Source organism: Danio rerio, chromosome 19, assembly GCF_052040795.2.
Source record: "Danio rerio strain M-AB ecotype USA chromosome 19, GRCz13ab, whole genome shotgun sequence".
NCBI lineage: Eukaryota > Metazoa > Chordata > Actinopteri > Cypriniformes > Danionidae > Danio > Danio rerio.
Genome location: NC_141039.2, coordinates 6,957,689 through 6,971,102, shown reverse-complemented (window position 1 = coordinate 6,971,102; position 13,414 = coordinate 6,957,689). Strand labels below are relative to the sequence as shown.

The 13,414-nt window shown below is 36.9% G+C and overlaps 1 long non-coding RNA gene across 1 annotated transcript in view; it reads right to left on the bottom strand.

Moving 5' to 3' along the window:
- LOC147832447 (uncharacterized) overlaps positions 1-13,414 on the bottom strand; it is a 26,528-nt gene extending 13,114 nt beyond the window's left edge. The window contains exon 1 of the long non-coding RNA XR_015516434.1: positions 13,275-13,414. This is a non-coding gene — a long non-coding RNA (uncharacterized LOC147832447). The remainder of the gene's footprint in view (positions 1-13,274) is intronic.

Below are 13,414 nucleotides of genomic sequence, written 5' to 3'. Positions count from 1 at the left end.
TGGATAAGTTGTCGGTTCATTCCACTGTGACGACCCCTGATGAATAAAGGGACTAAGCCGAAGAAAAATGAATAAATACACTCACATTTGAAGCATATAGGTTTGTGTTTGCTCTGCTAATTTATTGTGTATACTATACTGTTACTTTACACATATGCATATAATGCCCTTGAACACAGATCAACCAATCATCTTTAGAGATGGACCTGTGTAGAATCCTCTATCACTGAATTGCATACATGTGTCAGCACCATTGTGATTCAGACGTGACCTTTAAACGCTACATTGTTAAACTGAACACACAACCTTGACTATTGACACTCATCTGAATCCATGGAACTGTTATGAAAAGAAAAATGAAATATTAATCTCGTGACGCTGCTTGTTCAATCATACTAGCGCACTGCAGTCTAATTATCGATTCGTAATTTACATTCGCTCAGATTATAGCTATAATTAAGAATGGAAGACGTGTCATCGAGTTGCTCGTGGAGGGATAATATGAACATGTGGTAGAGCATATTGAAGGATGTAATCTCCGCCATGCTTGTTGCACATATTCCATATGTCCACAGTGTTACGCCATTAAATTATGTGCCGGAAACTGACCTCCCCCCCAACACCGTCCCACAAATCACCGCATGCTTTGATGTTGAAAGACATTACATAATTGCAGATGGTGGTCCAGATGGTGATTATGCTCACCTTGAAGATGACCACATGTGCTTTGAGCTGCATGTTCATTGACTGGAGTTTCACACTCAAGCTATTACTGTGTAGATCAGTGTTTCCCAAGCCTGTTCCCAAACGTACGCCAATACATTTTCAGCCTAATCAAACACACCTGAATCAACTCATCAGAGCATTAGAAGAGACTCTAAAGCCTAAAGTTAATGGGTCAGATGAGGGAGGCGTCCTAAATATGTACTGTGGTGTGCCTCTAGCAACAGAGATGCTGTAGATTTTTTGACTCGCTGTGTTTTTTGTGTGCCGTTGGTTTTGAAGAACCGAGCGGCACGCTTCATTAATTGCAGTGAGCCTCTGGTGCTGTCGGAGCGCAGTGCTGTGTGTTTGCAGGAGTTGATCATTTTCCTCTCTCTGATTCCCATCATCACATTGATCCCTGCATGCACACATATGCAGCCGATGATGGATCCCACTGCACACGCTCAGTGGGAACCTTGTTTTTTCTTCTTCTCTCATCTCTCTCTTTCTTTAGCTGTGCATTCTTGCCTTTCATTTCATCCCTCTTTGTGTCAATCTTTCTTTTCTTTCAATGTTTTTTCTTCATTTTTTTATGTCTTTTGCTTTTTGACAGATTCCTCATTCTATGCTTCTTGTTTATCTTCATCTCTTTTCTCTTGTTTTTCTCTCATTCATCTCTAACATACCCACATGGAAAGAACCTATATACAGTAAACATATATGTTTTAATATACAGTTGAAGTCAGAATTATTAGCCCCCTTTGAATTTTTTTCTCTTTTTTTTTTTTTAAATATTTCCCAAATGATGTTTAACAGAGCAAAGAAATTTTCACAGTATGTCTGATAATATTTTTTCTACTGGAGAAAGTCTCATTTGCTTTATTTCAGCTAGAATAAAAGCAGTTTTTAATTTTTTAAACACCATTTTAAGGACAAAATTAGGCTAATTTTTTTTTCCGATAGTCTACAGAACAAACCATCGTTATACAATAACTTGCCTAATTACCCTAACCTGCCTAGTTAATTAACTTAGTTAAGCCTTTAAATGTCACTTTCATAGATATATACATTAGTCTATTGGAAGGAATGCGTCAGTTGAACCGCTATTTTGGAACAGAGTAGCGCTCCATTGAAATGAATGCGGGACCAAGGTACAGTGGAGGACTGTTGCCATCCAAAGCTAGAGATATACACATATACACATATATCTATGATCGGGAGTTTTCCTGGATGTTAGTATTCAAATTTTATTTTTAATTCCGAAAATTATAATTTTACATCACTTTTGTACATTGATAGATCAGTGATTGCACAGGCATTTCTGACAAAAAGCTTGTGTTTGTGTGTATGGAAATATACTATCCACCCTCCCTGTTGTATTTGATCCAATCTGTGTCCTAAAACACAGCCTCTCTCCTGCTTTCACTTCTCATACTGACGGAAGGAGCGATTCGTTTGTGAATGAATCTCCATTATGAACGACTCGTTCACTAGCCAACAATAATACAAGCACTGCAGCATCTCGTTGTCGTATTTATTTTGCATTGTTTGCTGATTTTATTCAACAAAACTAGCATAAGCCTAGTATTTAGTGTGAGTTGGAGCTACTTTGCCTCATGGTAAATGCAGTAAGTGACTGTATTATCATCAATAACATTACCTGTTTAGCACAAAAGTTCTGAACATACAAAAACGTAAAAATTTAATCTTACCTATGAAATGTTCTGCCTTTGTGCTTTGTTTTCTTTGTTTGCTCGTTACTACACCCGTACACAGCGCTAAAGTCTAGCATCTTTACGTAATAAAACTGTGTTGACTAGTGCGGTTGAATGACACTTGTCCTGGGAGTACTGTACAAATATGGCGGCACCATTGACGCATGCTCAGGGTCCCTTTGCGATATCTAGTGTATATATCTATGTGTCACTTTTAGCTGTATAGAAGTGTCTTGAAAAATATCTAGTAACATATTATTTACTGTCGTCATGGCAAAGATAAAATAAATCAGTTGTTAGAGATGAGTTATTAAAATGATTATGTTTAGAAATGTGTTGAAAAAAAATCTGCTCTCTGTTAAACAGAAAACAGGGAAAAAATAAACTGGCACGCTAATAATTCAGGGGGGCTAATAATTCTGACTTCAACTGTAGGTTTTGATATTTGTGACATATATAAAATTGGCCGTTTTCCTATATTATATGTACATACATGCATTTATATGGGTTTATATATATATTCACCTATATGTTAGTCAAATTTTTAAAATTTTGTTTTGAACTGAACCTAAACTGGCAGACTCAGAACTATAATATTAATATTAAATCATAAAAAAGGGGTAAACTATGTGCCCTCAAATAAATGTTATAGTAAGCAAAAATGTGGCTTTCCCAAACATCAACATATTGTTACCAATTTTTGCTTAATGTTAATTGGACAAGTCATTGTATAACAGTGTTTGTTATGTAGACAATTAAAAAACAAAATAGAAATTGCTTAAGGGGGCCAATAATATTGACCTTAAAACGTTTTTAAAAAAATTTTTTAAATTAAAAACTGCAGTTCATTTGTACGAAATTGTACGATTTTAAAAAGGAGGCGTGGCACCTAACCCCACCCCTAAACCCAACAGTCATTGGGGGATGAGCAAATTTTACTAAATTGTACGGATTAGATCATACAAACTCATACGAATTAGCCACTAAATCAAAAAGTTACGAATTGCCGTGAGATTGTGTTGGTATATCCAACACAATCTCACGGCAATTCGTAACTTTTTCATTTAGTGGCTAATTCGTACAAATTCGTACGATCTAATTCGTACATTTTAGTACGATTTGCGTATCCCCCAATGACTGTTGGGTTTAGGGGTGGGGTTAGGTGCCACGCCTCCTTTTTAAAATCGTACATTTTCTTACGACTGAACTCGTACGAATTCGTACGAATTAGCCACTAAATTGCCAAAACGTAAAATACTTACGTTTTCTCGTGAGATCAGGCTGGTATATCTCAGTGACCTTATTACTGTGACTCTGCCAGTGAGTGTAAAAGTATACAGCCGATTCATCCACATGCGTGTGTATTTACCAGCGTTTCATTCAGCATGAGTCAACACAGTGAATATGCATACATGTATGGAGCCTCACAGGTGTCCTGCTGTGTGTGGCATTACCCATGATGGAGCGTTTGTGTGTGTGTGTGCATGCGTGCCATGCGCCATACATCTTCATCAGTCATGCCTAATGCTTCATCTCGCCGTTTGTCAGTACTTTGCATCAACATCGGCCAGCTTCGCTTCCCATTGAATCTGCAGGCCAGCTTGTCTCTCTCTGTGTCTCTGCACGGCTCACTATCTCTCGCTCCGTCTCACTCACTCATTGATAGCGGAGCTCGCGTGACCGGAATGCTGATTGGCTAATCACTATTCGCCGGATGAGGTCGTGTTGCGGGATGGAATGTCAATCTGTCTCTCTCTCTTTCTATGAACAGAGGGACCACACAGTCAAGTCTTGGAGAACAGGATGAGTCCCTCTCACCGCCGCTCTCTCCTTCAGTCCAGCTGACAGATATAGCGCTGAGCCTGATTACCTTTTATTTAACCTGGATTTCTTTTTTCGTTTGGCACAGGGGAATGAGTGTGGAAAGCTGCACCACCACTTCAAGTTCTGACTTTTGATCAAGAAGAAATTCGTTAGTAGCCCTCCTGTGAAATTGTAATTCTTTTTCATATTTTTTCCATGGTTGCTCAGTGGTTACCTACAGTGGCGGGAAGTGCAAAACAACATTACAAAGTGTGAAACACTTTTACAAAGCTCGAGACAAATTTACATTTTGAAAAACACTTTTACCTTTCATCAGACAAAATTATATAGGAAAAACAATTTTACCAAGGATGAAACTAATTTACATTTTAGAAAAAAATTAACAAGATGCAAAACACTTTTACAAGTCCTGAAACAAATTTACAATTACAGATTCCTTACGGGAAGGGAATGTACCACACACCGGTAGTGACACGGAATGTACCACACCTGGAATGACACGGGGGAAAGTTGTTGTTGTTGGTGAGCCCGGTGAATTCCTGGGGTCCGTTCTTCGTACCTCGCTTAAATGATCTAAGATGATTTTGCCGATCCTGGATCTTTTAATCTTGATAACTGATCTCTGGCTAATTTGGTTCTTCAAACAAGTTCGTGAATTAGATTAGAATGTCTGGATGAACTGATCTGAGATCGCTGCGTGTGTTGTGAAGGACAGATCTATCGATCCTGGAAATCATGATCAGCAATGCACCGATTGGCTGACGAAACAGCAGCGTAATGACATCATCTGATTAATATTCAATTATCCATGTGAGCAAAATTACATCAAATTAGCAGTCGACGGTTTGTTAAATATGACACGCAATAACTTTCCACATATGTTGTGAACTGCAGGCTTTACACTTTCATGTGTCAAGAGTATTTATCATGTATTTCAATGCATATCAATGTATTTAGTTCTACATTTAGAAAAGATTTTCTTTATTACAGTAGCTGTTTTTTAACCGCTGTATGGAATAACTGGATGTTTACAAAAGGTTTGGTAAAGGTGTCTGCAACTTTTGTGAAGCATAATCACTGGCATATTTACTGCCAAAACATGTTCATGACTGCATTAATGTATTATTTCTTTTTTTAAAAAAGTCACATATTCTGCATTTCTATTATCATAAACAAATTGTACTAAAGCGATCTAAAAAGTTCATATAATTAAATTTTCTCTTTGTACTTTCATTTCGAGGGTGCAGATTGCATAAGTTTTGTTAATATAAATTTATTTATTTTATTAATAACTATAACTTTATATATATAGTTAATTTTTTAAACTATTTTCCCAAGTGTATATAACTACTACTGTAAGAAAATATCATAATTTGGTACTTTCTCTATTATCTTTGCTTGAACTGACCCGATCTAATCCTGTTTATATGAATTGAACCTGCTTCCGATCAGGTTTGAGCTAGCAGAACTATTGCTATGACAACAACTCTCAGATCAGCTTTGAAGAACGAAACGATCCTGGATCATGTCAAATCGTCAATATCCAAATCCAGCTGAGTAATCCACGTACGAAGAACGGACCCCTGCTGTGGAGTACATGGTGTAAACTAAGTTTATGGTGACCGAACATGGACAGCGGTCAAGGGTTGTTTTGCCCGTTTTGCGGCAAACACATGAGCAGCTTAACGCAGTTTTGCTTAACGCGTGGTCGGTGTTTGGAGTTTATAAAGGACCAGACGGAAACACCAGACATACTGCATCAATGTGTTCGATATTTTATTTTCAGATGTAAACTATTCACGTTTGCAGATTGGCAGATTCGTAACCTTTTCACAGCAACAAAACATGCCCATACCAAATAAAGATTCCTATTACTTGGTGTCAGTGTAAACTGATTTTAATATCTGTGTAGCAGAACAGTAAACCAAAATTAATGTAAAGAAACAATTATAACTGACATGTCATCAACGGGATTCGAACCCGTCAAAATGTTTTGCATAAGTATCAACCAATTGATACTTAACTGAGCTACTCAGATCTACAAGATGAGACTGGTTATGATATCTTTTTCAGTCAACATATGCCGTGCTTTGATTGTTTCCATGTACTTGCATTTAAATGTTTCTACATACTCTCACGCTGATATTTTCTCAGAATAGCTCTGATTTGTTTTATCGCAGTTAGTCAAACCATGATTTTTATAGTTGTAGACTTGTGGAAACCTGTCTCACACGAGATGGATATTATTGATATTATGTAGTGTGTGTGTTACATTCCGGGTCACTACCGGTGTGTGTTACATTCCGGGTCACTACCGGTGTGTGGTACATTCCGTGTCACTATCGGTGTGTGGTACATTCCGTGTCACTACCGGTGTGTGGTACATTCCGTGTCACTACCGGTGTGTGGTACATTCCGTGTCACTACCGGTGTGTGGTACATTCTGTGTCACTACCGGTGTGTGGTACATTCCGTGTCACTATCGGTGTGTGGTACATTCTGTATCACTACCTTTGTGTGGTACATTCCGGGTCACTACCGGTGTGTGGTACATTCCGTGTCACTACCGGTGTGTGGTAAATTCTGTGTCACTACCGGTGTGTGGTACATTCCGTGTCACTATCGGTGTGTGGTACATTCCGTGTCACTACCGGTGTGTGGTACATTCCACGTCACTTCCGGTGTGTGGTACATTCCGTGTCACTACCGGTGTGTGGTACATTCCACGTCACTTCCGGTGTGTGGTACATTCCGTGTCACTACTGGTGTGTGGTACATTCCACGTCACTTCCGGTGTGTGGTACATTCCACGTCACTTCCGGTGTGTGGTACATTCCGTGTCACTACCGGTGTGTGGTACATTCCCTTGCCGTAAGGAATCTGTAAATGTAAATTTGTTTCAGGACTTGTAAAAGTGTTTTTTTGCTTGTTAAGTTTTTTCTAAAATGTAAATTTGTTTCATCTTTGGTAAAATAGTTTTTCCTATATAATTTTGTCTGATGAAAGGTAAAAGTGTTTTTCAAAATGTAAATTTGTCTCGAGCTTTGTAAAAGTGTTTCACACTTTGTAATGTTGTTTTGTACTTCCCTGCCATTGTAGTTACCACTGTCGCCTCACAGCAAGAACGGCTATCAGCCAATCAGATTCGAGAACCAGACAGAACTGTTGTATACAGTCAATCACAAACTATTAAGTTAAAATTGTGGTTTGTTGTAAACAAATTTTCATTAAATTTATATAAAGCAAACATGATGTTTTCTATTAAGAGAGATAGAGAGATTTATTCTTTGTTGCACTGTTGAATAGTCACACAAAAACACTTTTATTCAGCATTTGTTCATCTATTTTTTTTTCAGAACAAAGTCCAAGTCTGAGTCAGTGCTGCACAATTACCTAAATATCAGTCCAGTCTCAGAGGTTAAACTGTACAGCCTCAAATAGGTTTACATAAAATATCAGTGAACATTACAAGATGATTTTGGATTAAATAACACTAAGTTTGTGTTTCACAGACCTAAATCAAGGCTCTTTGTGTGTTTGCTGACATTTTATTTTTTTGTTACTTCTGTGGTAATTTGCATCCAATGCTGCTTTTGTGTGTTAACAAACACAGCTGATGAGGGGCGAACTTCCTGTCCACATTTATTTACTTTATTGTGATGTTTAAAGGAATGAGAATGACAGCAATCAATCCAATAAAGGGGTTCAGAGAAATTTAGTTTTCTTGTTCCATCTTTGATTTTCTTTGCACAAAGCAAGGCCGCTAGTTATAAATAAGTGTATATGATATTTATGCAAAGCCCACTGTCAGCACATGGCCCTATAAATGACTTTATGCTTCAGTGATTGCTGCATTTCCCTGGCCTGCACTAAAGAGACTGAAGTGTTCATGCAACAGGCAGTCGAGCGTGTCGGTGAATTCGAAGGTTTTGAATTATGAGCTTGTTTATCAGTCATGTGAATGATTTTTATGGGTATTGCATCTGATGGAAGAACCATAAATCCTACTTTAATTTAACTTAAACACAGTTCAATTAAAGAATTCAATTAGACTGCATTAAAACAGTTATGCGCATCTGACAGCAGAGTGTAAAAATGTTAGGAAGGCATTTAGGAAATGTCGTTTGCTGGGAGTGTTTAGAGATTCTATTTGATTTCTATAGGTAAAACAAAGATTGATTTGTTTGTTTAAATTCAGCCTAAATAAATTGCTTACAACCCCTAGTGTTGGGTAAGTTACTTTACAAAAGTAATCGATTTCAAATTACTGAGTACGACTCAAAAATTGTAATCTGATTACGTTACCAATTACTTATTGTAAAAAGTAATCAGATTACTAATTACTTTACTTTGAAGTTACTTTTGAAACATATAAAATATACCTAAAAAAAACAAAATAAACTGCAGCTCTTTCAGTGATTTAATATTCACTGAAAAACATTACAATGGGCTGATCACAGCAGCTGGACATATTTAAAAGGCTTAAAGAGTTTGTCCAATACTTAAAATTCTCTCCTCATTCACTTGTTCCAAACACAAAAGAAGACAACTGGATCAGTGGTGTAGTTCTAAAAAAGGAAGTGTACTATTACCCACCCAGCCCAAATTTAAAATAAAAGTATATAAGTAAGCAAACGCTGAAAGTCATTGTTTCTTTGATTCATTAGCAAAATACAGAGCATCCGGAAAGTATTCATAGCGCTTCACTTTTTCCACATTTTTTTTTATGTTAGAGCCTTATTCCCAAATGAATTCAATGTATTTATTTCCTCAAAATTCTACACACAATACCCCATAATGACAATGTGAAAAAAAGAGTTTTTTTTAAATTGTTGCAAATTTATTACATATATGGGGCATATATGTGCTATACATGTAGGGGACATATGCTTCTGATATATATGTGGACATATGTTTTTAACATATATGGTACATATGTGCTATATATATATATATATATATATATATATATATATATATATATATATATATATATATATATATATATATATATATATATATATGTAGGACATGTTTGTACATGTACATGTAGGGGACATTTGTGTTTTTACCATATATGGGATTATGTTTCTGACATGTGGATATATGTGATTCATAGATATGATACATATGTGTTATACATCTAGGGGACATATATGTTTCTGACATATATACTGTAAGACATATATGTGTTTTCCATATATGGTCATGTAAATTTCTGACATAAATGAAACATATATATTTGACTATATATTTTTCAAGACACTTCTATACAGCTTAAAGTGACAATTAAAGGCTTAACTAGGTTAATTAGGTTAACTAGGCAGGTTAGGGTAATTAGGCAAGTTATTGTGATGGTTTGTGCTGTAGACTATCGAAAATAAAATAAAAAAAAACCTTAAAGGGGCTAATAATTTTGACCTTAAAATGGTTTTTAAAAAATGTAAAACTTTTGTAAAAGCTTTTATTTTAGCCGAAATTAAACAAATAAGACTTTCTATAAAAGAGAAAATATTATCAGAAATTTCTTTGCACTGTTAAACATAATTAGGGAAATATTTACAAATATTTATTTATTTTTTTATAAAATAAAAAAATAAAAAAATAAATTTATTTATTTATTTATTTATACAACAGTTCTGTCTGGTTCTCGAATCTGATTGGCTGATAGCTGTGATATATTTAAGTAATATCAGCACCCGTACAGCCTCTTTACTCTTTGTGTATTACTCCGCCCACACACAGCCAGCAAAAAGCAGACACTACAGATCTAAAGTTTAAAAGATGCTTGCTCAGCTGTTTAACTGTCAGCTTATGATTTGAATCCGGAAGAAAGTAGTTCCTCATACAAAAGGGTTTTTAAACTCTCCATGTTTGATTTTGTTTTTATATACACATTTATGCCGTCAAAATATTATGCCAATGCATAGTCGAAGACTTTCTAAAAGTTTTAAGATGGCTATTGAAAACAGAAGGCTAATGCCAAGTGATGTTTTACAGACCAAGGGAATTTGAAATGGATTTGTCTTTTTTCTGTTGGATAAAGTCTTTTTTTTTAGGTTGGCTGGAATAAAATTGTTTTTAAAAAGACTTTTAAGGTCAATATTATTAACCGCCTTCACAATTTTTGTAAATGTCTACAGAACAAACCACTTTTATCCATTATACAGTAGTCTTTAAATGGCACTTTAAGCTGAATACTAGTGTCTTGAAAATACGTTGAAAAATATAATGCGTCACCATGGCAAAGACTAAAGAAATTGCTTATTAAAAGTATTATTTAAATAAAAGTGTTGAAAAAGTCTCTTCGTTAAACAGCACTTGGGAAACATCACAGGGCGGCTAATAAATTTGGCATCAACTGTGTACACAGTACACACACACACAGACACACACACACAGTCTAGATAAGGCTTCATTAGCTTGAGCTGTTGCACATAAATACCACTGACAAGAAAAGTAGATCTTCTAGCTCAGTTGAACAGTGTTTTCCACCAAGCCTTGCTGGATTTTGCGTCCCAAACAGCTTATCACTGAACAAAACAGGCTGCGTGATAATTACACCGTCATTTAATAATACCTAAGGCAGGGCTATTCAATTGGTGGCCTGCGGGCTAAACCCGGCCCCTGAGGCAATTTGTTCCGGCCCTCCAAATAGTGTGAACAAGACATCACAAACAAATTTAGTTCAGTCGAAAAACAGTCGATATAATTATAAAGTAACGTTTGTCTGTTCAAAACAGCGCAAGCTGCAGGTAAAGGCTGCGCAGAGAGTGAGCCACCTGACAATAAGCGAGTGGCGTGAGCAGCCGAAAACATTTGGATATGTTTGTAGAAAAGGCCCTTTGAACAATGCACTGATATTGTTAATAGGGATGGAGTGAATAGCCTATTTGACTATTAACCCCGTATATATATTAAGGGTGTCACGATCCTCCAATTACATTTTCGATTCTAAAGGCACGATTCGATTCGATTTTAGATTATGAATAATTAATTAATGACCAATTAATTATTTGTAGCCTACCGTTTAAACTACCTGACCTGTATGGTCTTTGTTTTACCCATAAACAAATCATACAGTAAATGAATAAAGGCAAGATACACACATAATTACCACCTGTCAATCACTTTTTTCTGTGGGACTCGTAAATAGGCAGTGATCTGTGTCGTTATAATGGCTTCGGTAAAAAAGACGCACAACCAACAGGAACCAGCCAACAGTATCTGAGGTGTTCGCTAAAATGACTAAGTACAAGTGAGTGAAAGATTGAAGCAGTCCTCTGACTGCCTGGACCTGCTGTCTCGAGCGCATGGCTGTGTCTGTGTGGTCACGTGATGTGCATTTTCAGAGGTAGAGAGTAAGGAGGGCTGCTCAGAAATGCTACACGCCACTGTGGATGTCAAATCGTTGTCGTACTAAAATGCCATTTAAAAACAAAGACAGTGTAAACAGGGCCTGAGTGTGTACTTTTCGCGAGCGGATTCGCAACGGGGGCGGGCGGAGGATCGCGATGCCGGTGTTGTCTATCGGACGAACCGTACGTAATACGTACATAGCAGAGCTTGCAAAACTGTGTTTTTTTTGTCGACAACACGAACGTTGTCAACATAACTCACTGGAAATCCAAAATGCTCACACACCGGCGACTTCATTAAAAGAGGAGAGGCTTTAAGTTCTGTCGACGGGTCTCCTGCTTCGGCAGTTTAACAAGCACTTCAACAAGCCTGTTTTTTTCCTGCTTGGCAAGCCAAGCTGACGTGACATGGGGGCGTGGCAGCATCAACAATTCTATTTTTTGATTCGATAATCGAAATTGAGCATAAATTTTGATCGATTTCGATTAAAAATCGAAATCGTGACACCCCTAATATATATATATATATATATATATATATATATATACACACACATACACACACACATATATACTGTGGCAATTTACCATCTAAAGCTTTAAAAAATAAAAATAAACAGATGTTGTTTAAGGAACCTGACAAATGTTTTGAAAGTCTTTTAGGTGTGGCAACCATATTATAATCAGAATAATTTACTCCGGTTTATTAACTGAGTAATTAGAAAAGAACGATTCACTAACAATTTAACAACCCTTCATCAAATAATTCCTTAGATAGCGAAGTAAACAAATGAAAATAATGCTAAGCTAACTGTTATCAACTGTGTGCCCTGACTGTTTTAAGCTAATTCATATCATATTCTGAGCATGTACACTCTGGTAAATCTGCTGCTAGTCTATATTGAAGATAATAGCAAACACTTGAAAGTGGTTGTACAAATCACCAGAAGGGCACTCGGCACCTTTCTAATGTTGTATTCAAGGGTCAATAATAGTTTGTGAAAGCAGTTGACCTTTCGCGGCAATGGCCCTTTTGCCATTTTCGTTTTTTCTGCACTTCTGCTCTTCATATTGCCTCTCTCCTTTCGGCTGCTTTTAATCTCAGGTGAAAACATGGCCGTGCATTACATACATCAATAAGTTCCTGCTGCGAGATCTCATTTCCTGCTGTCACCTCGCGCGGACCAATGTCCCAGCATTCCCACGGCGAGAGCTGACTCTTACCGGAACAGAATGGATGGCTCGTGCTAATGATAATAAATCAGGTGTGTCGTCTAATCAAAATACTGTTTTGCATGACTTTGTGGTGCGTTTGCTGAATGCCGTCGAGAGCATGTCTGATTGCGTGACAGCGTGTGTCATAGGAGCTCGCGTGGGTGTGTGTGTGTGTATTACAGAAAGAGAGGGGAAAATGAGACAGACAAGGGACTCACAATAACAAATTCCCTACAGGGCATCTATCTGAGAACGAGAGAGAAAACAGTGTGTGTAAATGCATATGATAGAATGAGACAGTTCCTGCAGTGATGAGTTTAAGCCTCTATCTTATGTTCAAATAACATCAAACACTCTTTCGTACGGTGTTATCTTTCTAACAAGCCGGACAACAAGTTAACAAGCCATTGATTAACCAGCCGGAAATAATTAAAAAGACAGATGATGATATATTTACCTGTCCAGTTTTTTACCAGCAAAATATCCAGTCAGTTAATCAAAAAGTGGTCAGGATGGCCTGATCTCACGAGGAGATGTAACTATTTTACGTATTGTCAGTTTAGTGGCTAATTTGTATGAGTTCAGAAAATGGACGAT